The 26,398-nt window shown below is 44.0% G+C and overlaps 1 long non-coding RNA gene across 1 annotated transcript; it reads left to right on the top strand.

Annotated features, from left to right (window-relative positions):
• On the top strand, window positions 1-25,999 carry LOC134577498 (uncharacterized). Its single transcript, XR_010086024.1, has 3 exons — window positions 1-62; window positions 24,971-25,369; window positions 25,952-25,999. It is a non-coding gene; the product is annotated as an uncharacterized LOC134577498 (long non-coding RNA).
• The last annotated feature ends 399 nt before the right edge of the window (window positions 26,000-26,398 follow it).

Genomic DNA, 26,398 nt, shown 5'->3' with positions numbered 1-26,398 from the left:
GAGGTCTATAAAACAGGGGCAGTATTTTAACAATTTCCACATCACCTCTCGATCTGGAACCGGTGAGTACCGGGTACAGTTAAGAGTTGGGGAATCTGGGCTTTTACCCAAACCAGTCAGCATTTCCTCTGTTGTGCATATATTTGGTGCATAAAAAAATATTAGAGAAGCACCCGGAGCTTAAACCCAAAGTTGTGTTATTTTTCTCAAGCAGGAATGGGAAAATTCATTAAATTGCGTATACATAATCTCTAAATTCTGTGCTATGTATTATATTTTGTTGTTCAATACAGTGTCCTGGGACTTTAAACAAATATAGGAATCGACATACATAAGTGCAGCATATTGCATCAGGGATTGCTTTGTTCCAGTGATTGCTTTATTAAAAGTGAACATTACTCCTTCATAAAGGACATTTAACTGTACTCCTCAAACAAATACAAATGTATTTACCTCTTTAAGACTGCCCCTTTAATTTGACTTAAACAATACAAAATGTAAAAATGTTCAGTTATACCAAGAGGTATCTACTAAATTTGGATATTTGGATCGGTCAGAATCAACATTTTGGCAGAATTTTCAAATTTAGAATCGAGCTTTTTGTAAGAACGCTGTAACTTTAGAGATCAAATTACAGGTGATGATATAAATTTTTCTAAGTACTATAAACAGGGTCATCTTTAATATTCACCAGACCCTGGGCAACCATTTGCTTAGGGCCCCTGGACCCTGCCCTCTGAAGACATACTAACACACATACACAGAGACATACACTGACAGACATACTGACACACATGCAGACACGTACACTGACAGATACACATTGACAGACATACTGACACACATACACAGAGACATACACTGACAGACATACTGACACACACACAGACACTGACAGACATACTGACACACATGCAGACACGTACACTGACAGATACACATTGACAGACATATTGACACACATACACAGAGACATACACTGACAGACATACTGACACAGACACTGACAGACATACTGACACACATGCAGACACATACACTGACAGATACACATTGACAGACATACTGACACACATACACAGCGACATACACTGACAAACATACTGGCACACACACAGACACATACACTGACAGACATACTGACACACACGCATACACATACACTGACAGATACACATTGACAGACATACTGACACACATACACAGACACATACACTGACAGACATACTTACACACACACATTGGCAGTCATACTGACACGCATACAATAACAGACGTACTGACACACACAAACATACAGACACATACACTGACAGACATACTGACATACACAGACATACTGACATACACAGACAGACATACTGACACAGACATACACATACACTGACAAACATACTGACATAGACATACACCGACAGACATACTGACACAAACACAGATACATACACTGACAAACATACTGACTCAGACACATACACTGGCAAACATGTTGACACAGACAGGCACATACACTGACATACACACACAGACAAAAATTTACACTTTTAAACCCACCCTCTAGTTTCCTACCTTGGAGCGTGGTTTCCCTGGTGTCCAGACTGGAGGCTGGGGCTGTTGGGAGTTGGGGGTCTGCCTCTCCTGGCCCAGCCCCCGTCCTTCATCTCCCACGTGGATCCTCTCCTTAGTGGGAGAAGTGACTTGCGGCCGTCACTTCCTCCCAGCGCTGCCGAAAAGCAAAGGGTCTGGTTGCGCTGTTAAAGGGCTTCTGCTTACAAGACCCACCCGGTGGCCTCCTTAACATGCGGGTTGGTGGCCCCATGGGGGAAAAAATTGTTGAGGGCAGCTGCTTTGGGCCCCCCAAGAGTAACTGGGCCTGGGGCAGCTGCCCCATTTGCCCCGCGTTAAAGACGCCCCTGACTAGAAACCAAAACAATATATTCAAAGTGCATTATTCCTTATTTTTGAATAAAGCATTTGTTTCATGTAGCCAATGGAGCAGCATAACTTAGTGGAATAGGGCCTTGACAGAGCTAGAAGGTAGGCATTCAGTTAGTGTGTTTGGATTGGCTAGTTATCTGGGATGGGCAGGCAGATACACATAGGGGTCCCCCATATTAAAACACAGACCTTGTCATTGTCCCTCTCACCCTCTCTGATTATCCTCCGTCTCGTCACAGCGGCGGGGGACTGAATAGGTAAACTGGGGGGTGGAATAGGTTGTTATTGTGGATTTAATTAATTATGTGTTTTAATAGTTGGTAAGTGGTTTAAAAATTGGTATGGTAGGTTTCGAGCTGGCCCGTAGCTCTGATCCTGGGAGTGTGGGGGTATCTCAGAATACCCCTACATTGGCTCATTCTGGCAAGGTGGTATAGCAGGTTTTTCGAGCTGGCCTGTGGCTCAGAACCTTGGGGTATAGTGGTATCTTAGTATACCCCTACATTGGATCATTCAGGCAAGTTGTTTGTACTTTATTATGTTTCATGATGTTTTTTATGCTGTTATATTGTTATGGTGTTATGTTGTTAATTTTGGGGTCATTGTCATTGTAATGTTGTGGGGGGTTAGTTATATACTGTGTCATAGGATTTGTTTGACAATGACTTTTGGTAATAAAATTCATATTATATTAAAAGTTACTCCTGGGGGGCCGAAGCAGCTGCACCGTGGGCCCCACTGGCCCTCAAGTATTTCTCCCACCCACCGGTACAGCCGCACACTAAGGAGGCCCACCGGGTGGCCCATGCACTAAGGGACACCTGGTGGGTTTCTGTCAACAGGGGCCCGGTCTTGCGCTCTGGCGCTTTAAGAGCACGACCGGGCCCTCTTGCTTTTCGTTAGCTGGCTGGGAGGAAGTGATGGCCGCAAGTCACTTCCTCCCAAAAAGAGAGAAACAGCACAGGAGGAGTAAGAGGCAGAGCGGAGGGGGTCTGGGCCAAGCAAGCCAGACCGCAACTCCCAACAGCTTCAGCCACCAGTGGGAAAGCCATCCTCCAAGGTAGGAAACTGGAGGGTGGGTTTAATAGTGTGAATTTGTGTGTGTGTGTGTGTGTGTGTGTCAGTATGTCTGCCAGTGTGTGTGTGTGTGTGTACCTGTGAATGTCTCAGTATATGTCTGTATGTCATTATGTCTGTCAGTGTATGTGTCAGTATGTCTGCCTGTGTCTGTCAGTATGTCTGCCAATGTGTGTGTATCTGTAAATGTCTCAGTATATGTCTATATGTCAGTATGTCTGTCAGTGTATGTGTCAGAATATCTGCCTGTGTGTGTCAGTATGTCTGCCTGTGTGTGTCAGTATGCCTGTCAGTGTGTGTCAGTATGTCTGTCAGTGTGTGTGTATCAGTATGCCTGTCTGTGTGTTTGTAAATGTATGTCAGTATGTCTTAGTATATGTGTGTGTCAATATTGTAACGACAGACAACGAATATTGGATGAAACAGGCCACAGCATTTATTAAAACTTACAACTGTAGGACACATCCGAACTTTATTCTTTTCCTTTAATTCAAATATAAATAAACACATAAATTTATATGCATACCATAATTAACATATAAATTAACACTTATTGCCCTACAGCCTCCAACTAAAATAACTGTCCTTGACAACGAACATAACCAGGTACCTATGCACCAAAACTTTACCCACTGGTGTCTCGCCTCCAGGGGAGGGCTGGCAGCCTTAGGCCTGGGGGGCAAAACCAGTCAAGTGGCCCATTGCGCCACCAAATCAGTTCACCATCCATGCCCACCTTTTCCTGGTTTTATAACGGATATTGATGTTATGCTAATCAGTAGATCTTTGCCATACCCGCTCCTTCACGGCTCTGACTTTCAATGTTGTCAGAGCACAGGCTGAGAATCTCTGAGCCTGTGCTCTGACTCACTAACTGAGCGCCGGAACCACGAGGGAGAGGATATGATCTGACTGCACCTACTGCTGGTGCGCACCAGTGGGCCACCAGCGAATCGTTTAAATTAAATATGCTGGTGTACCCAACTTGTGAGCTGTGTTGGCCGCCGGGAGCCTCTGTTGTCATGGCACCCTGCGTGACCGCACAGCTTGCCCACCCTAACGGCTGGCCCTGCTGACACACACTGATGTTACTACTTAGACATCCCTCAATATTAATACAGAGATGAGAGTAAACACCAATAAACTGTGGAAACAGAGCTGATCCCCCCAAATTTATAAAGGTTTGCTTAGAGGATTTATTCAAGATTAAATCATGCCTCCTCCTCTCTCCCCCATGCGCTGCTCTGTAGGCTGGGAGGAAGTGAAGAGTAATCACAGTCTCCCAGCACAACGCCACCTGTGGCTGCATGGGGAACAGCTGTTTAATGTAATGCTTGCAGGACGGCCAGCTGCCGCAGAACCTCTTTGTTTCCGTCTCTGCAAAGGGCTCCAGGCACTGCTTGTTGTGAGTTTGAGCCACTGTAAATTAGGGGCAGAGGGCACTTGCACTGCGGTCAAGACGGGTCTGGGCAGGAGGAGAGTGCAGTGCAATCAGTGCACTCCCCTCCGGTGGGTCACCAGTAGACTGGTGCACCTGCCCAGGATCAGAGCCGGTGCAAGGATTTTTGCCGCCCTAGACAAAATATAAATTTGCCGCCCCCCCCCCCCCATGGGACATCACAATGCCCCACCCATATGATCTGCCATATGAACTAACGCCAGTGCTGCACACAGTGTGTGTTTACATTAAAAAGCCTGTAGGGACCAGCTATAGACACCAGAACCACTTCATTAAGCTATAGTGTCCCTTTAATGTGAGGTAAATTATAGATTAGTGTCACTAATAATATACTAGATTGCCTACTTACAATTAGATGAGGATGATGATGGGCTGCAGTTTGGCTCCACTGGTCTGGTGTAGAACAGGACCTCTGGAGGCTGTTTGCAACTGTGGTCACAAAATTCAACGTTCTGGGAGAATTGGAAGCAGCTCCATTTTTTGGGGGCCTCTTACACAGCTCAAGGTCTGGGCCCCAGTGCCTGACGGTGAGTATGCCCATAAGGCCCACTCATAAGTCCACTTATATGTTCCACCCACCCATGAGCTCGCTCACAGGGAGTGGAGTGTGTAGGGGATGTGTTATGTGTTATCTAATATGTGTGCTTATGGTATGTAGTGTATAGGGATACCAGTTTGTGCAGGTGATGCAGTGTGTTTGTGTGTAGTGGAAGCAGAGTGTATTTGTGTATAAGGGATGTATTATGTGTCTCTGGTTGTGTGTGAGGGATGCATTGTGTGAATCTGTGTTTGTATGCATAAGGGATGCAAGGTGTGTGTCTGTATGTGTGTGCATTGAGTGTAAGAGATGCATTGTATTTCTGTGTGTATGTAAGAAAAACAGTGTGTGTGTTTGCATGTGTGTGTAAGGGTTTGCATTGTATGTTTCTGTGTATGTGTGCAAATTATGCATTGTCTTTGTGTGTAAGGGTTGCATTGTGTGTGTGTGTAATGGATGCATTGTGTGTTTCTCTGTGTGTAAGGGAAGCATGTTCTGTTTCTGTGTATGTATAGGGATGCATTGTGTGTTTCTGTGTATGTATAGGGGTGCATTGTGTGTTTCTGTGTATGTATAGGGATGCATTGTGTGTGTGTGTGTGCGCGCGCGTAGTGTTAAAGAGCTCCCTGTCTTGCCCCCTGTCCTATAGAGCTGTCCCTTAGAGCTCTCCCCTGCCCCTTAGTGGTCTCTCCTCTCCCCCACCCTCCCCTAGCGGTCTCTTCTCACACTCACCCACCCTCCCTGTGCTCTTCTCATCCCCCCTCCACCCTCCCTGTGTTCTTCTCACTCCTCCCTCTGTGTTCTCACCCCCCCTGTGTTCTTCTTACCCCCCCTCCTCCCTGTGTTCTTCTTACCCCCCCTCCTCCCTGTGTTCTTCTTACTCCCCCCCTGTTCTTCTTACCCCCTTCTTATTACTCCCCCCTTCTTCTTAACCCTCCTACTTCTTCTTACCCCCTCTTCTTCTTACCCCCTCTTCTTCTTACCCCCTCTTCTTCTTACCCCCTCTTCTTCTTACCCCCTCTTCTTCTTACCCCCTCTTCTTCTTCTTACCCCCTCTTCTTCTTCTTACCCCCTCTTCTTCTTCTTACCCCCTCTTCTTCTTCTTACCCCCTCTTCTTCTTCTTACCCCCTCTTCTTCTTACCCCCTCCTTCTTCTTCTTACCCCCTCCTTCTTCTTCTTACCCCTTCCTTCTTCTTCTTACCCCTTCCTTCTTCTTCTTACCCCTTCCTTCTTCTTCTTACCCCTTCCTTCTTCTTCTTCTTACTCCCCCCTCTTCTTCTTACCCCCCTCTTCTAATTACTCCCCACTCTTGTTCTTACTCCCCCCTTCTTCTTCTTATCCCCCTCTTTTTCTTATCTCCCCTCCTTCTTACTCCCCCCTCTTATTATCCCCCCCTCCCCTCTTCTTACTCCCTCTCTTCCCTCTTCTTACTCCCCCTCCCCTCTTCTTACTCCCCCCTCCCCTCTTCTTACTCTCTCCCCCCTCCCCTCTTCTTACTCTCTCCCCCCTCCCCTCTTCTTACTCTCTCCCCCCTCCCCTCTTCTTACTCTCTCCCCCCTCCCCTCTTCTTACTCTCCCCCCTCCCCTCTTTTTACTCTCCCCCCCTCCCCCCTTCTTACTCTACCCCTCCCCTCTTCTTACTCTCCCCCTCCCCTCTTTTTACTCTCCCCCCCTCCCCTCTTTTTACTCTCCCCCCCTCTTCTTACTCTCCCCCCCTCTTCTTACACTCCCCCCCTCTTCTTACACTCCCCCCCTCTTCTTACTCTCCCCCCCTCTTCTTACTCTCCCCCCCTCCCCTTACTCTCCCCCCCTCCCCTCTTCTTACTCTCCCCCCCTCTTTTTACTCTCCCCCCCCTCTTCTTACACTCTCCCCCCCCCTCTTCTTACACTCTCCCCCCCTCTTCTTACTCTCCCCCCCTCTTCTTACTCTCCCCCCCTCTTCTTACTCTCCCCCCCTCTTCTTACTCTCCCCCCCTCCCCTTACTCTCCCCCCCTCTTCTTACTCTCCCCCCCCCTCTTTTTACTCTCCCCCCCTCTTTTTACTCCCCCCCTCCCCTGTAGGTGGCCGAGCTGCACTCCGGTTCGCGGTCCCGGCCGGAGTGATAGGAAGGTGCTCAGTGTGCACCTTCCTGTCAGTCCGGCCGGGTACAGGAAACAGAAACTCCTGTTCCGCGCGGAACAGGAGTTTCTGTTTCCTGTACCCGGCCGGACTGACAGGAAGTGCACACTCAGTCAGTGTGCACCTTCCCATCACTCCGGCCGGGACCGCGGACCGGAGTGCAGCTCGGCCACCTACAGGGGAGGGGAGGGAAAAGCAGCTGCAGCCGTCTGAGCGCTCTTCACAGAGCGCTCGGCGGCTGCAGCATTTAAAGGGCCGGCCCTAAAATAATTTCGGGCGGCCTGGGGGGCAATTGCCTCCCTGCCCCCCGGCTCAGCCCGCCCCTGCTCGCCTCCCCCCTCGTCCAAACCAAAATTCCCATAATCTTAAATGCTCTACCACCAGCCGACTCTTTGCTCGGTGGGCACGTCCTATTCGGTAACTTGAAAGTTTACCTTAGAGTGCAGGGGAGGTTGAGACCCACCTTTACCATCTCTTGACATTCCATCTGCTCTCCAGCCCTGTTGGCAAGGACACGCTCAGGGGCGGACTGACCGGTCGGGCACTTCGGACATGGTCCGAGGGCCCGGCCGGGAGGGGGGCCCGCTATCAGGGGGCCCGGCCGCCCCTTTAAATGCTGCAGCCGCCTGAGCGCTCTCTTAAGAGCGCTCAGGCGGCTGCTGCTTCTCACCTCCCCTCCCCGTAGCGTGGCCGAGCTGCTCTGCGTCCGCGGTGCCGGCCGGAGTGATAGGAAGGTGCACACACACTGAGTGTGCACCTTCCTGTCAGTCCGGCCGGGTACAGGAAACAGAAACTCCTGTTCCGCGCGGAACAGGAGTTTCTGTTTCCTGTACCCGGCCAGACTGACAGGAAGGTGCACACTCAGTGTGCACCTTCCTATCAATCCGGCCGGCACCGCGGACGCAGAGCAGCTCGGCCACGCTACGGGGAAGGGGTAAAAAGAGAGAGAGAGGGAAGGAGGGGGGGGTTAAAAGAGAGGGAAGGTGGGGGGGTTAAAAGAGAGGGGGGGTTAAACGAGAGGGGGGTTAAAAGAGAGGGGGGGTTAAAAGAGAGAGGGAGGGGGGTTAAAAGAGAGAGGGAGGGGGGGTTAAAAGAGAGAGGGAGGGGGGGTTAAAAGAGAGAGAGAGGGGGTTAAAAGAGGGAGGGGGGGTTAAAAGAAAGAGGGAGGGGGTTAAAAGAGAGAGGGGGGTTAAAAGAGAGAGGGGGATTGTTAAAAGAGAGAGGGAGGGGAGGTTAAAAGAGAGAGGGGGGTTAAAAGAGAGAGGGAGGGGGATAAAAAGAGAGGGAGGGGGGTAAAAAGAGAGAGGGGAGTAGGGGGGTAAAAAGAGAGAGGGAGGGGGTAAGAAGAGAGAGGGAGGGGGTAAGAAGAGAGAGGGAGGGGGGTAAGAGGAGGGAGGGGGGTAAGAAGAGAGGGGGTAAGAAGAGGGAGGGGGGGTAAGAAGAGAGAGAGGGGGTAAGAAGAGAGGAGGGGGAGTAAGAAGGGAGGGGGGAGTAAGAAGGGAGGGGGGAGTAAGAAGGGGGTAAGAAGAGGGGGAGGGGGGAGTAAAAGAGGAAGGGGGGAGTAAGAAGAGGGGGAGAGGAGAGTAAGAAGAGGGGGGAGGGGGGTAAGAAGAGGGGAGAGTAAGAAGAGAGGGGGGAGTAAGAAGGGGGTAAGAAGAGGGGAGGGGGGAGTAAAAAGAGGAAGGGGGAGTAAGAAGAGGGGGGAGGGGGTAAGAAGAGCGGGGAGGGGGTAAGAAGAGGGGGGAGTAAGAAGAAGGAGGAGTAAGAAGAGGTGGGAGTAAGAAGAGGGGGAGGGGGGAATAAGAAGAGGGGGAGAGTAAGAAGGGGGAGTAAGGAGAGGGGGAGGGGGGAGTAAGAAGGGGGGTAAGAAGAGAGTGGGAGTAAGAAGGGGTAAGAAGAGGGGGAGGGGGGTAAGAAGAGAGGGAGGGGGGAGTAAGAGGAGGGCAATTGCCCCCTCCCCTGTCCGCAGGCACCGTGCGGGCAGCCGGCAGGGGAGGGAGGAAGAGAGGACCAGGGAGCTCAGCCTGCAGCTCCTCTGGGTCCTTCTTGCACGAGCACAGATCGTTGCCGCGGTTACCACGGCAACGTTACGGCTCTTGCGAGAGTAAACTCTAGCCCTGGAGCTACGGGCTAGAGTTCACTCTCAACACTGTGACCACCAGGTATTCCTGGTGGTCGCAGTGGTGAGAGTGAACTTTAGCCCCATAAACACACTGCCCCCACACACCATACACATTCACACACTGCCCCCATACACACACACTGCCCCCACACACACCACACACATTTACACACATTGCCTCACACACACACACATACACTGCCCACCCATACACACACAGCCCCCCATACTAACATTGCCACACACATACACAGCCCCCTCGTACACACATTGCCCCACACACCCTACACATTCACACACTACACCCCCTCACACACACTGAACCTTTCACACACACTGCACCCCTGTCAGGATCGGGACAGGGATCCAACACGCAGAGTACAAACAGTAGCCAGATACGTATACCGGACCTTAGAATGGCCGGACTAACGTAAGTAGTAGGGTAGAGAATAGTCAAAGACAAGCCGAGGTCGAGGGTAACAGAAGACAGGTAAGCGATAGACAAGCCGAATCAAGGGTAACAGAGATAAGCAAAATAGAGCAAACAAGCCGGGTCAAAACCAAAAGGAATAACTAGAAAATACGAGCACTGAGTGACTAGAACAAGCTACAACCACGACAGGGCAATGAGCTAATGAAAGAAGCACCATTAAATGCCCTGTTCAGATAAGTAGACACACCTCCGTCGAGTACTGATTGGTCCTGAACCAATTGAGTGACAGATCGTTCCGGGTTGACGTCCTGACGTCGACCTCCGGACGTCATGCTATAAAAGGGAGTCACTCCCTCGCGGCCGGCTTTGCATGACCGGATGGACCGCGAGGAAGAGGGAAATCAGGCCGTCCGGATGAATGAACGACTAAGTCTCTACCTCTCTCGGAGGTAGAGACCTCAGGTACCCTGACAACCCCTTACACATTGCACCACTACTCCTATACCCTACTACAGCCTCATATCCCAGCAGACCCCAGGTAAGTTGTCAAACTGTTCTTAAACGGTTTGACTACTTACTCTGGGAGGGGGGCCCGGGCCTCCTGGCACCATAACGACTACACAGAGTAGTAGTGGCTATTGTGCATGGATTATTTCTTTAAATAATCTACGAGTGCCCCAGTAGCCAGCAAGCCAGCCAACCCACAGGCTGGCCAGTAGACAGCCAGCCAGCCTACAGGCCACCAGTTAGGCTTAAAGCCAGCAAACCCACAGCCTGCCAACCGCAGCCAGCAAGCCACAGCCTGCCAGCCAGCAAGCCACAGCCTGCCAGCCACAGCCAGCAAGCCCACAGCCAGCAAGCCGCAGCCAGCAAGCCCACAGCCTGCCGGCAGTAGCCAGCAAGCCCACAGCCTGCCAGCAAGCCCACAGCCTGCCAGCCGCAGCCAGTAAGCCCACAGCCTTCCAGCAAGCCCACAGACTGCCAGCCAGCAACAGTAATTAAGGTAAGAGGAGCCAACTTGGCCTAGGTATCAGCTATGTTGTGTTGCTATATTGTGAATAGGAACCAGAGTGTTGGAGAGACCCCCCTCCAGGCCCCATTAGACTCCATTGTAGTCTCTAATGGGACCTGGAGGAAATTCTTTCTAACACACTCTCTAAAGGACACTGAGATAGCCTCTGCTAGAATGCTCCCCCCCCCCCCCCCCCCTCCATGGCCCATTAGCCCTCAATTGTAGTCTCTACTGGGGCCTGGAGGCGACTGTTTCCAGCAGGGACACTGAGATGGCCTCTGTTAGAAAGACCCCCTTCCAAGCCTATTAGACTCCATTGTAGTCTCTAATAGGGCCTGGAGGGGATTCTTTCTAACACACTCTCTAAAGGACACTGAGATAGCCTCTGCTAGAAAGACCCCCCTCCATGGCCCATTAGCCCTCAATTGTAGTCTCTACTGGGGCCTTGAAGGGATTATTGCACTTTTGTTCCTTGTGTCTAAAGATTGTGTAGGGTGTGGCTGGAGGCGGTGCATGGAGGCGGGACATGGGTGGCGCTTGCTGCGGAGTATGGGTGGGGCCTGTAAGGGGGCCCTTGATTTATTTTGCCCGGGGGCCCTGAGGGTTCTCAGTCCGCCCCTGGACACGCTCACCACCAGCTGTGACAGAACAAACATAAAATTAGAGTGGGTGGGAGGGAAGTTGTTTGCTGGCCAGAATACCCAAAGGCACTGAGGTAAGGTGATCCCTGCCCCCCTACAAACACATAACCACTCCCCTAAACACATACAGCCAATCACTAGCACCATCCCCACACTCATACATGTGCCCTTGTCCGTTTAGCTGTGCTTACTCCCCAGGGCCTTGTCTGTTAGTGTATGTGTCTGTGTGTGTCCATATGTATGTCAGTGTGTGCATGTCTGTATCAGTATGGATCTTTGTGTCAGTATGTCGTAATGTGTGTGTTGGTGAATGTGTCAGCATGTGTGTCAGTGTGTCAGTATGTCTATGTGTCTCTCAGTATATATCTGTCTGTCTGTGTCAGTATGTCTGTCAGTCTGTGTCTGTATAAGTATGTCTATCAGTGTATGTTTGTGTGTCAGTTTGTCTGTCTCTATGTGTCTATATCGGTGTGTATCTATATGTTGCCATTGTGTGTATCTGTGTATCTGCAAGTGTGTCAGGTTTATATGTGTGTCTGTGTAACTGCATGTTTGTCAGTGTTTGTATCTTTGTGTATGTCAGGATGTGTATCTGTATGTCTGTATGTGTGTCAGTGTGCATCTGTAAGTTGTCTTTGTGTATTTCAGTGTATCTGTATGTTGTCAGTATGCATATCTGTATGTTATTAGTATGTGTGTCTGTGTATCTGTGTGTGTCAGGTTGTGTATCTACATGTCAGGTTGTTTATTTGTGTGTCAGTGTGTGTGTATATCTGTGTATCTGCATGTGTTTCAGTGTGTGTATATCTACGTGTGTGTTTGTGTGTGTATATGTGCATACATCGCAACATTCACACGCTAACTCTACACACAAATACACCCCTGCATTCAAGCTTAGGCACTACATACAAATACACGTCTGTGTTGAACACCAACATTATATGTATACACACCCCTGCATTCAAAAACCAACACTACACATAAATACAAATAGACAAAAGTGGAAACCACCCAGAATACTGTACGTATAATAGATAGAATACAAAAGGACAACCTGATATAGGTCAAATTTCCTTGAATGGAATCTGTGTGAAAATTGAAAAAACTTTCATAGCGTAAAAAAGTAAATATAAGTAGTGTTTAAAGTGAGATTAGAAATGCACTCACAAACAAACGATTATTCAGGCCTTTCACCCTCTCAGGGGTAGTGTGATGAGCAAAGATGTCCTCCGACACGATATATGTGGATGTAAAAAATGCAATATAGTGAAGTATGTTTAGAAATATATAAATTCACATTTATTCATTGCACTTACAAATTAGCAGCATAAAAAAGGCATCTCTCCATAAACATATGGAACTCCTGGTGGTGGTAGTCGAGTATCCACAATCCAGAGTCAGGGAGAAGATACAGCATTCAAATAAAAGTAAATAAAAACAAATATAAGTACATAAGGAGTTCTATAATATCCAACGCGTTTCGTCCTATTGGATGTCGGACTTCTTCAGGGATAATTGTGGATCCACTTCTGAGGGTTTTTATACCATTCAACATCATCTTCTTGATCCGGTACACATGTAATCAAACATGCGTTTCACTGTGAACCGCAGAAATCCAGCGTGGAATACAAGGAGCTTCTCAAACAGTTCCGGGTAATAGTGCGCATGCGCGTAATGAACGCGCATGCGTCAACTGAAAAGACCGTTGCCTGTAGGGGACAAAAGGCATAGAAAGGCGAAAAAACGCCTGAGAACAAAACCGAGCACATTTTGCTAGAAAATCTAATAAAGTGGCAAAATTGCCTATATTATTACAGTATACACTCTAGATATCTCTGCATCTCAATATATATACACACATTTTATTTGTATTACGAACATGAACACAAAATTAATATATTGCATAATATATAATATATATACACAACCATATGTAAATATAAGGTTATAAGGTTATAGATAGGGATGGATTTAAAATCCAACTAATATGGACCAAATTTAAGGGTCATATGGCTCCATAATAAGTTGTTTGTGTGCAGGATTAACCCCTTAAGACCGCAGGACGTACTATGCCGTCCTTATTTTGGTGGCTCTAAACGCCGCAGGACGGCATAGTACGTCCTGGGCGGTCTTCAGCCCCACGTGGCCGGCGGAACATGGCCGCTGCAGATCGCGGTCGGGGGGCATGCCTGGCCCCCCAGGCAGCCCCCCTGTGCCTGGGGACCGCGGTCTGCAGCTTCCGATCGCAGTGACAGGCTGTCACTGCGATCGGTATTTACCATGTGTCAGCCGATTTGAAATCGGCTGACACATGGAGCCGGCCGCATTCTTCTGCAGCAGATCGCGGTCGGGGGACATGCCTGGCCCCCCAGGCAGCCCCCCTGGGGTCAGTGACCGCGATCTGAACTGTCAGGCTGCAGTCTGATCACACTGACAGGCTGCCATAGCCTGTCAGTGCGATCAGTGTTACTATGTGTCAGCCCATTGGCTGACACATGTAACTGCAGCCATTAGCCCCCTACAGATCGCGGTGGGGGCATGCCTGTACCTCCCAGGCATCCCCCTGTGGCCAATTACCGCGATCTGTAGGAGGTGATCACAGTGACAGCCAGTCACTGTGATCACTGTTAGTATGTGTCAGCCAATGATCTCAGATCACTGGCTGACACATTGTCTCTGCCCCTCTCCTCACCTCACTTCGATCTGAGAGAGAGAGGCAGAGAGATCGTGGTTTTTGCAGCTCCTGTGGAAAAAGAAAGTTTAAATTTTTTTTCAAAGTTTTAAAATTTATATTTTATTTAACCCTTTCAGTGCTGATCACAGCATATTACTGTGATCAACCTGATTAGGGTATTTATTTATTATTATTTTTTTGGATCAAAAAAAAATTATTTCTAATTTTTTTTGATCCTTTGTGTCAGTCGCAGCAACCCAAATCTCCATTACCCTTTCCCCGCTGCCGTGATCACTATACTGTACAGTATATCTGCTGTACAGTTCTGTATCAGTGATCACTGTGATCAGAGGGCTCTCTGATCAGACTGACCTTTTTTAGGGTTATTTTTACATATCAAAAAATAACCCTTTCAGTTTTAAAAACTTTTTTGGGTCAAAAAAATTATTTCTAATTTTTTTTGACCCTTTGTGTCAGTCGCAGCAACCCAAATCTCCATTACCCTTTCCCCGCTGCCGTGATCACTATACTGTACAGTATATCTGCTGTACAGTACTGTATCAGTGATCACTGTGATCAGAGGGCTCTCTGATCAGACTGACCTTTTTTAGGGTTATTTTTACAGATCAAAAAATAACCCTTTCAGTTTTAAAAACTTTTTTGGGTCAAAAAAATTATTTCTAATTTTTTTTGACCCTTTGTGTCAGTCGCAGCAACCCAAATCTCCCTTAACCCTTTCCCCGCTGCCGTGATCACTAAACTGTACAGTTTATCTGCTGTACAGTACTGTATCAGTGATCACTGTGATCAGAGGGCTCTCTGATCAGACTGACTTTTTTTAGGGTTATTTTTATAGATCTGAAAATAACCCTTTCAGTGTACTGATTGCAGCTGCCTATACTGTGATCAGTACATTTATATTATTTTTTGAGGGCGGGTAGTAGGTGTTAGGCAGGTAGATAATTAATTACCCACTTTAGTATATAAATTAATTAATTTGTCCCCCTAGAATGGCACGTCGCTACTCAGCCGAGGAGGCGTATGCCATTCTGGCAGGCAGTGATAGTGACACTCTGCAAGACAGTGACACTATCACTGCCTCTGACATTGAGCCTCTGAGTGAGACCTCAAGTGATGGTGCCCCACCACCACTCACAAGAGGACGCTCAGCAAGCCCAATGCCAGGCGGAGACTGGGTGCCTCCAAATATGATGGCCCCAGAAATACCGCCGTTCACTGTTACACCTGGCATCACTGTAACAGTGGACGACTGCGAGCCAATTCGTTTTTTTGAGCTCTTTATGTCAGACGATATATTTGAGCTCATGGCTCAGCAAACGAATTTGTTTGCTATGCAGTATCTCTCTGCACATCCGGGGTCCCATCATGGTCGCAGGAATATGTGGAGACCCACGGATGTCGCAGAGATGAAGCGGTTTTGGGCTTTAACCCTAATGATGGGTATTGTAAAAAAGCCCAGTATCAGGTCCTGCTGGAGCAAGCAACGTATCCTGGCTACACCTCTTTTCCCTGAGGTTATGTTGAGGGATCGCTACCTGCAACTGCTGCGATTCCTTCATTTTAATGATAACTCGCTGTGTCCCCCTAGAAACGACCCACTGTTTGACAGGCTATATAAAATTCGGCCCTTTATTCAACTCCTGTCAGACAAATTTTCTGAAAATTATGTCCCCGATAAAGATATTTCAATTGACGAGTCCCTTATGAAATTTAAAGGTCGACTGCTATTTAAGCAATATATTCCATCGAAGCGGTCCCGATATGGCGTTAAATTTTATAAATTATGTGAATCCTGTACTGGTTACACATGGGCGTTTCGCATTTACCAGGGGAAGGATAGCCATCTTGACCCACCAGGATGCCCTGATTCTGTGGGTACAAGTGGCAAGATTGTTTGGGATCTAATCCTTCCCTTGTTGAATAAGGGATATAGGCTATGGGTTGACAATTATTATACCAGTATAGAATTATTTAAAAATTTATATTGTTTTGAAACCCTAGCCTGTGGCACAGTGAGGAAGAATCGCAGGGGTTTCCCCCAAGCCCTGGCAAGTGGCAGAAGCAGTAGAGGTTCCTCTTCAGCTCTCCGCCAGGATGAGTTGCTTGCTCTTCGCTTCAGAGATAGGAAAGATGTATACATGCTGTCTACGATGCATGACGAAAGTACAGTGCCAGTGTCTGTGAGAGGTAGCACTGAGCATCTGGAAAAGCCGAAGTGCATTGTAGACTACAGCAAGTTTATGGGGGGAGTAGACTTGGCTGACCAATGCATACAGCCCTATCTGGTGAACCGAAAAACTAGGACCTGGTACAAGAAAATTGCAATCTACGTGAGCCAGATTGCAATTTTCAATGCCTATGTCCTCTATACAAAAGAGGTCATAGGTAGGCCCTGCCCTTTCCTCGAATTCACATTAAGCATTTTGTCCCGTATGTTATTTACCCAGCCCCCCAATCCCACTTTGGAATCAGGAGATCTCCAAAGACTTTGTGGCAAACACTTCCCTTCCCGAATCCCATCCACCCCTAGTAAAAAAGCTCCCCCAAAAAAGTGCCGTGTTTGCTACAAGAAAGGAGTCCGAAAGGACTCCAGTTTTTATTGTCCAACCTGCCCATCTCTACCCGCCCTCTGCATAACAGACTGTTTCAAAGTCTACCATACAGAGCTGAATTTCTGAATCACTCTGTATGGGACTTTGGCAGTTTGTTTGCTTGATTTACCTGGATTTCTGACCTCGGCTTGTCCTGACTACGCTTTGTTAGCTGCCTGTACCGACCCATTGGCTTGTTTTACCGACTACTCTGAATTCTGGATTCCCCTGACCTTGGCCTGTCCCTGTTTACGCTAGCCATTCTAAAGTGGCTACACCAAACAACTCAAAATACTACATTTGTAGTACTTGAAATGTGACTTCCCAATAAAAAACTGATCACAGGGTTAATGCTGTGATTAGCACTGAAAGGGTTACAAAAAATAGTTTTTTTTTTTCGTTTTTTTTACTTCTCAAACTTTTCGCACAGTGACTCTCTATGTGATATCAAAGATCTATCTGCCTCTCTCTGCCTTCAGATCAAAGTGTATGTGGGGTACTGTTCTATTCATGTGATATAATAAAAACCTGGAAACATGGTACATGTAGGTACTGTTATATTCAAAAGACAGTGTTAAATCAAAATACTAAGTCTCTAGTGCACTAACTAATATCAGGATTATGACATTTCCAGTGAAAATGCTATTTATCTGATTAAAAAGACAAAAATCAAAGTAGAAATCACTACATGGGCCCAGCATTTCTGTTAAAATGGCTAGACCTAACATCTCAAATTATGCCATTTGTTATACTCTGGGGTGCCTACTTTTGAAAATGGTTTGCCATAACGGTGGGAATGTTATTACCCAGGCTGCCATACTCTCTGAAAAGCTACATAGGCCCAGAAAATAATATTGGCAAACTTACAAGCTGAAAGGGCATCTAATATATTTCGCCCTGTGACTTATCAGTAAAATCTGAAATAATAGTACGTGGGGGTACCGTTATATTCAGAAGACAGTGTTAAATCAAAATACCAAGTCTCTAGTGCACTAACTAATATCTGTATTATGACATTTCCAGTGAAAATGCTATTTATCTGATTAAAAAGACAAAAATCAAAGTAGAAATCGCTACATGGGCCCAGCATTTCTGTTAAAATGGCTAGACCTAACATCTCAAATTATGCCATTTGTTATACTCTGGGGTGCCTACTTTTGAAAATGGTTTGCCATAACGGTGGGAATGTTATTACCCAGGCTGCCATGCTCTCTCAAAGGCGAGATAGACCCAGAAAATCACTTTGTTAAATTGCCAACTTTGAAAAGGACATCTAATATTTTTGTCCCCATGACTTCCCCCCCAAAACAGAGAATCTAGTACATGGGGGTACTGTTACATTCAGGAGACAATGTTAAATACAAATAGTGAGGCTTTGTTGCAATAACTCATATCAGGAATATGAAATGTCCTGTGAAAATGGAGTTCATGTGCGTGAAAAAGCACAAATAAAGCTATAACCCCTATGTGGGCCCTTCATTTCTGATAAAGTGGTTAGACCAAACATCTTGCAATGCACCATTTCTTATACTCTGGGTTGCCTACTTTTGAAAATGGTATGCCATAATAGTGGAAATGTTATTACCCAGGCTGCCATGCTCTCTCAAATGCGATATAGGCCCAGAAAATCACTTTGCCAAATTTCAATGTAATAAAGCCTAAATGGATAAGTCGTATATATGACCGTGTAACTTTCCAAAACACCATAAAACCTATACATGGGGGGTACCATGGCGCTCGTGAGACCTCACTGAGCAGAACTAGGAGTGTTTCAGGGCAGTAAACTATATACTAACAATAATATTATCAGTGAAAGTACAGATTTTATGTGAAAAATGCAAAAAAAAAAAACAAACACTAAATTTGGCTAGGGTTTGTGCCCAAGTGGCTACTAGAAAAGACTGGGCATACCCCATTTTGAATACCCTGGGATGTCTACTTTTTCAAATGGTATGCCATGATGGGGGTAATTTTCATTTCTTGGCTGCCATACGGTCTCAAAGGCAGCCTGGACACTGCAAACTAATCTGACAAATTTCAAGGTGAAAAAGCATAAATGGATAAGCCGTATATATGACCCTGAAACTTTCCAAAACCCCATAAAACCTATACATGGGGGGTACCATGGCGCTCGTGAGACCTCACTGAGCAGAACTAGGAGTGTTTCAGGGCAGTAAACTATATACTAACAATAATATTATCAGTGAAAGTACAGATTTTATGTGAAAAATGCAAAAAAAACAAACAAACACTAAATTTGGCTAGGGTTTGTGCCCAAGTGGCTACTAGAAAAGACTGGGCATACCCCATTTTGAATACCCTGGGATGTCTACTTTTTCAAATGGTATGCCATGATGGGGGTAATTTTCATTTCTTGGCTGCCATACGGTCTCAAAGGCAGCCTGGACACTGCAAACTAATCTGACAAATTTCAAGGTGAAAAAGCATAAATGGATAAGCCGTATATATGACCCTGAAACTTTCCAAAACCCCATAAAACCTATACATGGGGGGTACCATGGCGCTCGTGAGACCTCACTGAGCAGAACTAGGAGTGTTTCAGGGCAGTAAACTATATACTAACAATAATATTATCAGTGAAAGTACAGATTTTATGTGAAAAATGCAAAAAAAAAAAACAAACACTAAATTTGGCTAGGGTTTGTGCCCAAGTGGCTACTAGAAAAGACTGGGCATACCCCATTTTGAATACCCTGGGATGTCTACTTTTTCAAATGGTATGCCATGATGGGGGTAATTTTCATTTCTTGGCTGCCATACGGTCTCAAAGGCAGCCTGGACACTGCAAACTAATCTGACAAATTTCAAGGTGAAAAAGCATAAATGGATAAGCCGTATATATGACCCTGAAACTTTCCAAAACCCCATAAAACCTATACATGGGGGGTACCATGGCGCTCGTGAGACCTCACTGAGCAGAACTAGGAGTGTTTCAGGGCAGTAAACTATATACTAACAATAATATTATCAGTGAAAGTACAGATTTTATGTGAAAAATGCAAAAAAAACAAACAAACACTAAATTTGGCTAGGGTTTGTGCCCAAGTGGCTACTAGAAAAGACTGGGCATACCCCATTTTGAATACCCTGGGATGTCTACTTTTTCAAATGGTATGCCATGATGGGGGTAATTTTCATTTCTTGGCTGCCATACGGTCTCAAAGGCAGCCTGGACACTGCAAACTAATCTGACAAATTTCAAGGTGAAAAAGCATAAATGGATAAGCCGTATATATGACCCTGAAACATTTCAAAACCCCATAAAACCTATACATGGGGGGTACCATGGCGCTCGTGAGACCTCACTGAGCAGAACTAGGAGTGTTTCAGGGCAGTAAACTATATACTAACAATAATATTATCAGTGAAAGTACAGATTTTATGTGAAAAATGCAAAAAAAACAAACAAACACTAAATTTGGCTAGGGTTTGTGCCCAAGTGGCTACTAGAAAAGACTGGGCATACCCCATTTTGAATACCCTGGGATGTCTACTTTTTCAAATGGTATGCCATGATGGGGGTAATTTTCATTTCTTGGCTGCCATACGGTCTCAAAGGCAGCCTGGACACTGCAAACTAATCTGACAAATTTCAAGGTGAAAAAGCATAAATGGATAAGCCGTATATATGACCCTGAAACTTTTCAAAACCCCATAAAACCTATACATGGGGGGTACCATGGCGCTCGTGAGACCTCACTGAGCAGAACTAGGAGTGTTTCAGGGCAGTAAACTATATACTAACAATAATATTATCAGTGAAAGTACAGATTTTATGTGAAAAATGCAAAAAAAAAAAACAAACACTAAATTTGGCTAGGGTTTGTGCCCAAGTGGCTACTAGAAAAGACTGGGCATACCCCATTTTGAATACCCTGGGATGTCTACTTTTTCAAATGGTATGCCATGATGGGGGTAATTTTCATTTCTTGGCTGCCATACGGTCTCAAAGGCAGCCTGGACACTGCAAACTAATCTGACAAATTTCAAGGTGAAAAAGCATAAATGGATAAGCCGTATATATGACCCTGAAACTTTCCAAAACCCCATAAAATCTATACATGGGGGGTACCATGGCGCTCGTGAGACATCACTGAGCAGAACTAGGAGTGTTTCAGGGCAGTAAACTATATACTAACAATAATATTATCAGTGAAAGTACAGATTTTATGTAAAAAAAAGAAAACACAAAAAAAACCGCTAACTTTGGCTAGGGTTTGTGCCCAAGTGGCTACTACAAAAGACTGGCCATACCCCATTTTGAATACCCTGGGATGTCTACTTTTTCAAATGGTATGCCATGATGGGGGTAATTTTCATTTCTGGGCTGCCATACGGTCTAAAAGGCAACCTAGGTCACTCAAACCAATCTGTCAAATTTCTATGCAGAAAATAAAATAATGGACAAGTCGTATATTTGACCCTGTAACTTTCCAAAACCCCATAAAACCTATACATGGGGGGTACTGTTTTACTCGTGAGACATTTCTGAATACAAATATGTATGTTTTATTGCAGGAAAACCGAATAGTATTCTGACATTAACAGTTAAATTGCCATGCTGAAATTGAAAAATAACAAGATTTCATAATTTTTTCAAGTTTTTTAGATTTTATTCATATAAAATGGAGTTCCATACATGAATGTTTGATATTAAATGAAAGCCCTGTTTCCCCTGAACAAAATGATATATAATAAGTGTGGGTGCACTTAGTATGAAAGAGGTAAATTATTGTTGAACAGACATATAGTCAAAATCTGTGGTTTGTTTACATTTTTTTTGGTTCACAACTTGTACATTTGGCTGCGGTCTTAAGGGGTTAATGAATGTAAATTTAATTATAGGGTTCTTATATGTGAAACAGAGAGTTGAGCTCAATTAAAGGGCCATATTTAACCCATCATATGTTATTGGTGTGCAAGGAATTATGGATGTAGATTAAATTGATCATAGGGCTTCCTATAAGTGAATCGGAAAATTAAACTATAGTGAGTCTTAAACATAAAAAATAAACATAAAAATTATAAAAAATATATATATTCCATATATTTACATATAGGTTAACATATACATATAAGCAAAGAAAAACCATGGCATCTTATTGAAGAGACCTCGACAACGAAGAGAACCCTTAAGGAAAAATGATTAGATGAGACCTTGTAAATCTATTTCTTGGTTAAGTCCCACATTTAAGGTTTTTAGATTGAAAATCCACCAAGCCTCCTTCCTAATTAACTCCTGTAGTTTGTCTCCACCTCTCCATCCTAGTTGAACTGAGTCTATTCCATAAACTTGCAGAGTGTTCCAAGAGAATGAGGGACAAGAATTACAGTGTCTTGGTACACTATGGTCAATTTTATTTTTGCGTATGTTGTTGTGGTGTTCCAATATTCTGATGTGTAACTTTCTGGATGTGCGTCCGACATATTGGGCACCACAGCCACATTGCAATAAATAGATTACAAAAGTAGAGGAACAATGAATATAGTTTTTTATTTTATATGTTTTTTTCGTGTATGTACCAGTGAAATCTTGGATTTTCCTTTTGAGGTGTGTACAAGTAGAACAATGGCCACAGCTGTAAAATCCTAGTACTTGGGTCTTAAGAAAGTTGTTACAAGAAGGAGTGATAGGTAATAAACTGGGTGCCAATTTGTTCTTTAGATTGCTAGATTTTTTATAGATTACTGTAGGAAAATCTGGTAATACATCTTTTAAGATCTCATCTCTCTTTAAGATGTACCAATGCTTTTTAAGGATTTTTTCTACCTGTCTAGCTTGGGAATTATATTGTGTGACAAACGCAAATTCAAATTTGTTATTAGTATCTTTATTGTTGCTATTATTTTTTCCTCTATCTGTATTGTCACTTTTCTCCTTATTTTTATTTTTCCATCTGAATCTATTTTTTATTTTTTGCTCAGCTGTTAATAGTTCCAGACCCTCTTCATTCTTGTTAGTTAGCAATAATGATCTGTCAGAATTTAATATTTCAGATTTAGATGTCTCCATTTTTTGCACATTATACCCTGTCAGTATATCTTTGTTGTACAATCTTAGACTGTTCTAGGAACATGTGGTTGTCTGTACAGTTCCTTCTGAGCCGGGTAAATTGGCTCTTAGGAATGTTGGAGAGCCATGGAGGATAATGAGTACTGGAGTTCTCGATGGCTGTGTTGCAGTCTGTGGGCTTAAAATACGTCTTGGTTTTTAGTTGATTTTGTTCTACATATATAGTTAAATCCAAGAAATTTATAGTGGAATTACTGGATACCGAAGTGAATTTTAAATTATATTCATTGTCGTTAACTTGGCCCAAAAATAAATCGAGGTCTTCTGTAGAACAATCCCAGATGATCAGGACATCGTCGATGAAGCGCCGCCACAGGACCAAACCACCCCCATCATAGTCCGCCAACTTGATGTGCTGGCGTTCCCAATGGGACACATACAAGTTGGCAAAACTGGGGGCGAATTTTGTTCCCATGGCGACGCCGCACCGCTGAAGAAAAAACTGACCATTGAACCAGAAAAAGTTTCTGGTGAGTACGAATTGAATACAACTCACCAGAAACTCAATCTGGGCATCCTCTAAAACTTGTGGTGATCTAAGGGTATCTTGAATGCAAGCAATACCTTTCGTGTGGGGAATGTTAGAGTATAGGGCTGTAATGTCTGCTGTCGCTAGAATATAAGAGGATTTCCACTCTATAGATTGTAAATCTTGCAGAATATGCCTAGTGTCTTTGATAAAAGTATAGTGTAATGGGACATACGGCTGTAAAAACAAGGAATTGATTCCGCTGATAATGGGACGTCCTGGGGGTTTTTGAGTGTTCTTGTGAATTTTTGGCAAAAAATAAAAAACTGCCACTTTGCAGTTTGGGTTAAAGATGTATTTAAACTCATCCTGGTTTATAATATGATTATTTAAACCGGTGGTCAATAGTGTATGTAATTCTGCCAAAAATTCAGAAGAAGGGTTTTTTTCCAAAATTTGATATGTGTTAACGTCATGTAAGATATTATAGGCTTCCTGTAAATAATAAGTTTTGTTCATAATAACAATCCCCCCTCCCTTGTCAGCTTCTTTTATAACCAAATTGTGATTTTCTGTAAGTGTGGTTAGAGCTAGCTTTTCTTTTTTGGTAAGATTGGGTTTAAATTTACTGTCCACAATTTTGTTTAAATCTTCCTGTACCAAGTCATTAAAGACCTCCAGGAATTTCCCCTTGGCTGCCCATGGAAAAAAATTTGATTTGGGTTTCAAAGAGGTATGAATGATTTTCGATTCCGTATCAGGTACCTTGTTCTCTATATTCGAGTCTAATGGAGTATTACTGGAGTCTAATGGAGCTATCACAGTATACGTGTATTTTCTTAGTGTATATACTTTGTTTCTTTGTTTTAATATTTTACACATAAATACATGCTTAAATTCAAACACCAACACCACATACAAACACATTCCATACAAAAACCTGTTTACATTGAAACACACAAAAACTGCTTAGTGCTAAATACAAACCTGCAAACATAGGTAAATGGTAGTGCCCCCGCTGTCAAGGCATTGCTGGAGTTGTACGACAGATGGGGATCTACCTTTTAAACATCCTTGCAATAGGGAGGCCCAAAAAAATATTCTTGCACCTCTCTACTTTAGGTTGCCACTGTGTTAAGGGTGATAACGTGATTGCACACCTGGGGAGGGTGTACAGAGTCCAGGGGGCCCAAGCAAATGCTTTGCCCAAGGTCCAATCAATATTAAAGACGGCCCTGTGTATGTTAACACATTGACTCCAAGCATGCATGTGTGTATTACTATGTTATAAAATATATCATGGTATGTGTTCCAGAGCTGGCCTTCACCCAACAAAAAATGAGGTTTGTGACTTTGACCAGTTGGTCTGCATTTTTCAATGTCAATTATGTTAACCTTAATCCCCCCAACCTCCCTCCGCACTGTTCAGGAGTGATGGAGCAGCAATGGAGAGGGCTCAATTAATATTTTTCAAGGCATATGTACAGGTTGCAATAGCAGCTTGTAATACCATCTGAAATAGAGAACTTTGGTTTTAGCAGGATATCACTATTAAAATAAATATGGTTTCAGTTGGTCAGAGGTTTAGGTAGAAAATATTAATGTGGGTTGCATTGTTTGAGGCCTTGAAGATATTACACAATGTTAACAAAAGGGCCATACCATTGAAATATTAATGTAAAGTGAATGCAAGCCTTGGGTCGATGGTCAACTAGTGTATGTTCTCCAGTTAACTATATTGCTCTGCTAAACCTGGTGACTTTATTATTTTGCCATTGCAGGGTAGAGATTTAACACTGAAGTCCGGATAACCTGAATAATGGCAGCTTCATGTTCTGGCAATATTACGGAGCCGAATGGAAACTTTAATGACGGAGAGAATTAGATTATTTTAGAAAATATCATGGCTGACTGGGATATATTAAATGCGCATGACTCAGAAAGCTCTAAAAAGAAAAGAAATATCTGGGAAGAAATAACAAAAAGAGTAAATAAAGATGGTACCTATAAGCATACTGCTACTGCCTGTAAACTGAGATGGAATCATTGTATAAGAAGCTTTGAAAAAAACATAGATCAAAAATCACCTCTGAATCCTCTTCAGCGCAAAGTATTAAATTTTTTGATTGCTAAAAACAAAGGAAGCAAAATAACTTGGGAAGATGTTGTTTTTAAAATACGTAAGTCCAATATAAAACATATATACCAGTTTGCCTTTCTATATCACTCTCTCTCTCTCTCTCTCTCTCTCTCTCTCTCTCTCTCTATATATATATATATATATATATATATATATATATATATATATATATATATGCATTAATATACATTAATAGACAGTTCGTCATTGGGTATTTTATATCAAAGTGGGTCCTTTAATATTGGAGGATAAGCTCTCAAATTGATTTAATATTTTTTGCATAAACTTTTAAACTGATGTAAAATCTTAAGAATATTAAAATTTTGTAATATTTTAATACACTGGTATATTTTTTCATCTATGATATAGTTTTTGATATTATGAAAAAATCATTTGGAAAGCGTATCTAATTATATTAAATGCAGGCCTTTTAATGAGTCCTTTTTTTTGGCGGAACTATCGGACTCACATTGAAAGACACATATCGAATTTTACAAATTGCGATTTTAGAGTCATCGACGTGCAGACCTTGTAGACTAGGATTAAGTTTATGATTTGAATATTTTGTAGTAATGATTATTTCATATATAATTATCCACTGATTTATGTATATTTTTTTAAGACCGTCAATCTGATGTAATGGGTACACTGCCTAAGGAGTGGAGAAGATCCACTAGAAAAATGCCTACTGTATCTACAAATGGACCAGAGTTTTTGAGAATATCTACTGGAAGTATACCTACTGTATCCACTTTACCCCCTACTCAGGCCAATGTTGAAACTGCATTGGAGAAGTTCATCTCGCTTAAAAATAGTTTTGAAAGGGAAAAAAAAGATGTTCTTCCAAGTGTTCTAAAAGAACTGGAAGGACTTCAAGATGATTTAACTAAACACACAGCCAGTATTAACTCCTATTCGAAAGAACTCCGTAAAATGATTGATGAGCTTAGAGATGAGGCATCTTCTGATTCTGATGATAATTTTATCTAGATTCACTGGCATAGCATGTCCTAAACGTCTAACATATTTCAATAAAAAGTGATTTAAGTCAGTATGAATCCTAATCCTC

This window comes from Pelobates fuscus, chromosome 11, assembly GCF_036172605.1.
Source record: "Pelobates fuscus isolate aPelFus1 chromosome 11, aPelFus1.pri, whole genome shotgun sequence".
Classification (NCBI taxonomy): domain Eukaryota; kingdom Metazoa; phylum Chordata; class Amphibia; order Anura; family Pelobatidae; genus Pelobates; species Pelobates fuscus.
The sequence above is the reverse complement of the archived record's forward strand: the minus strand, read 5'-3'. Positions and strand labels throughout refer to the sequence as shown.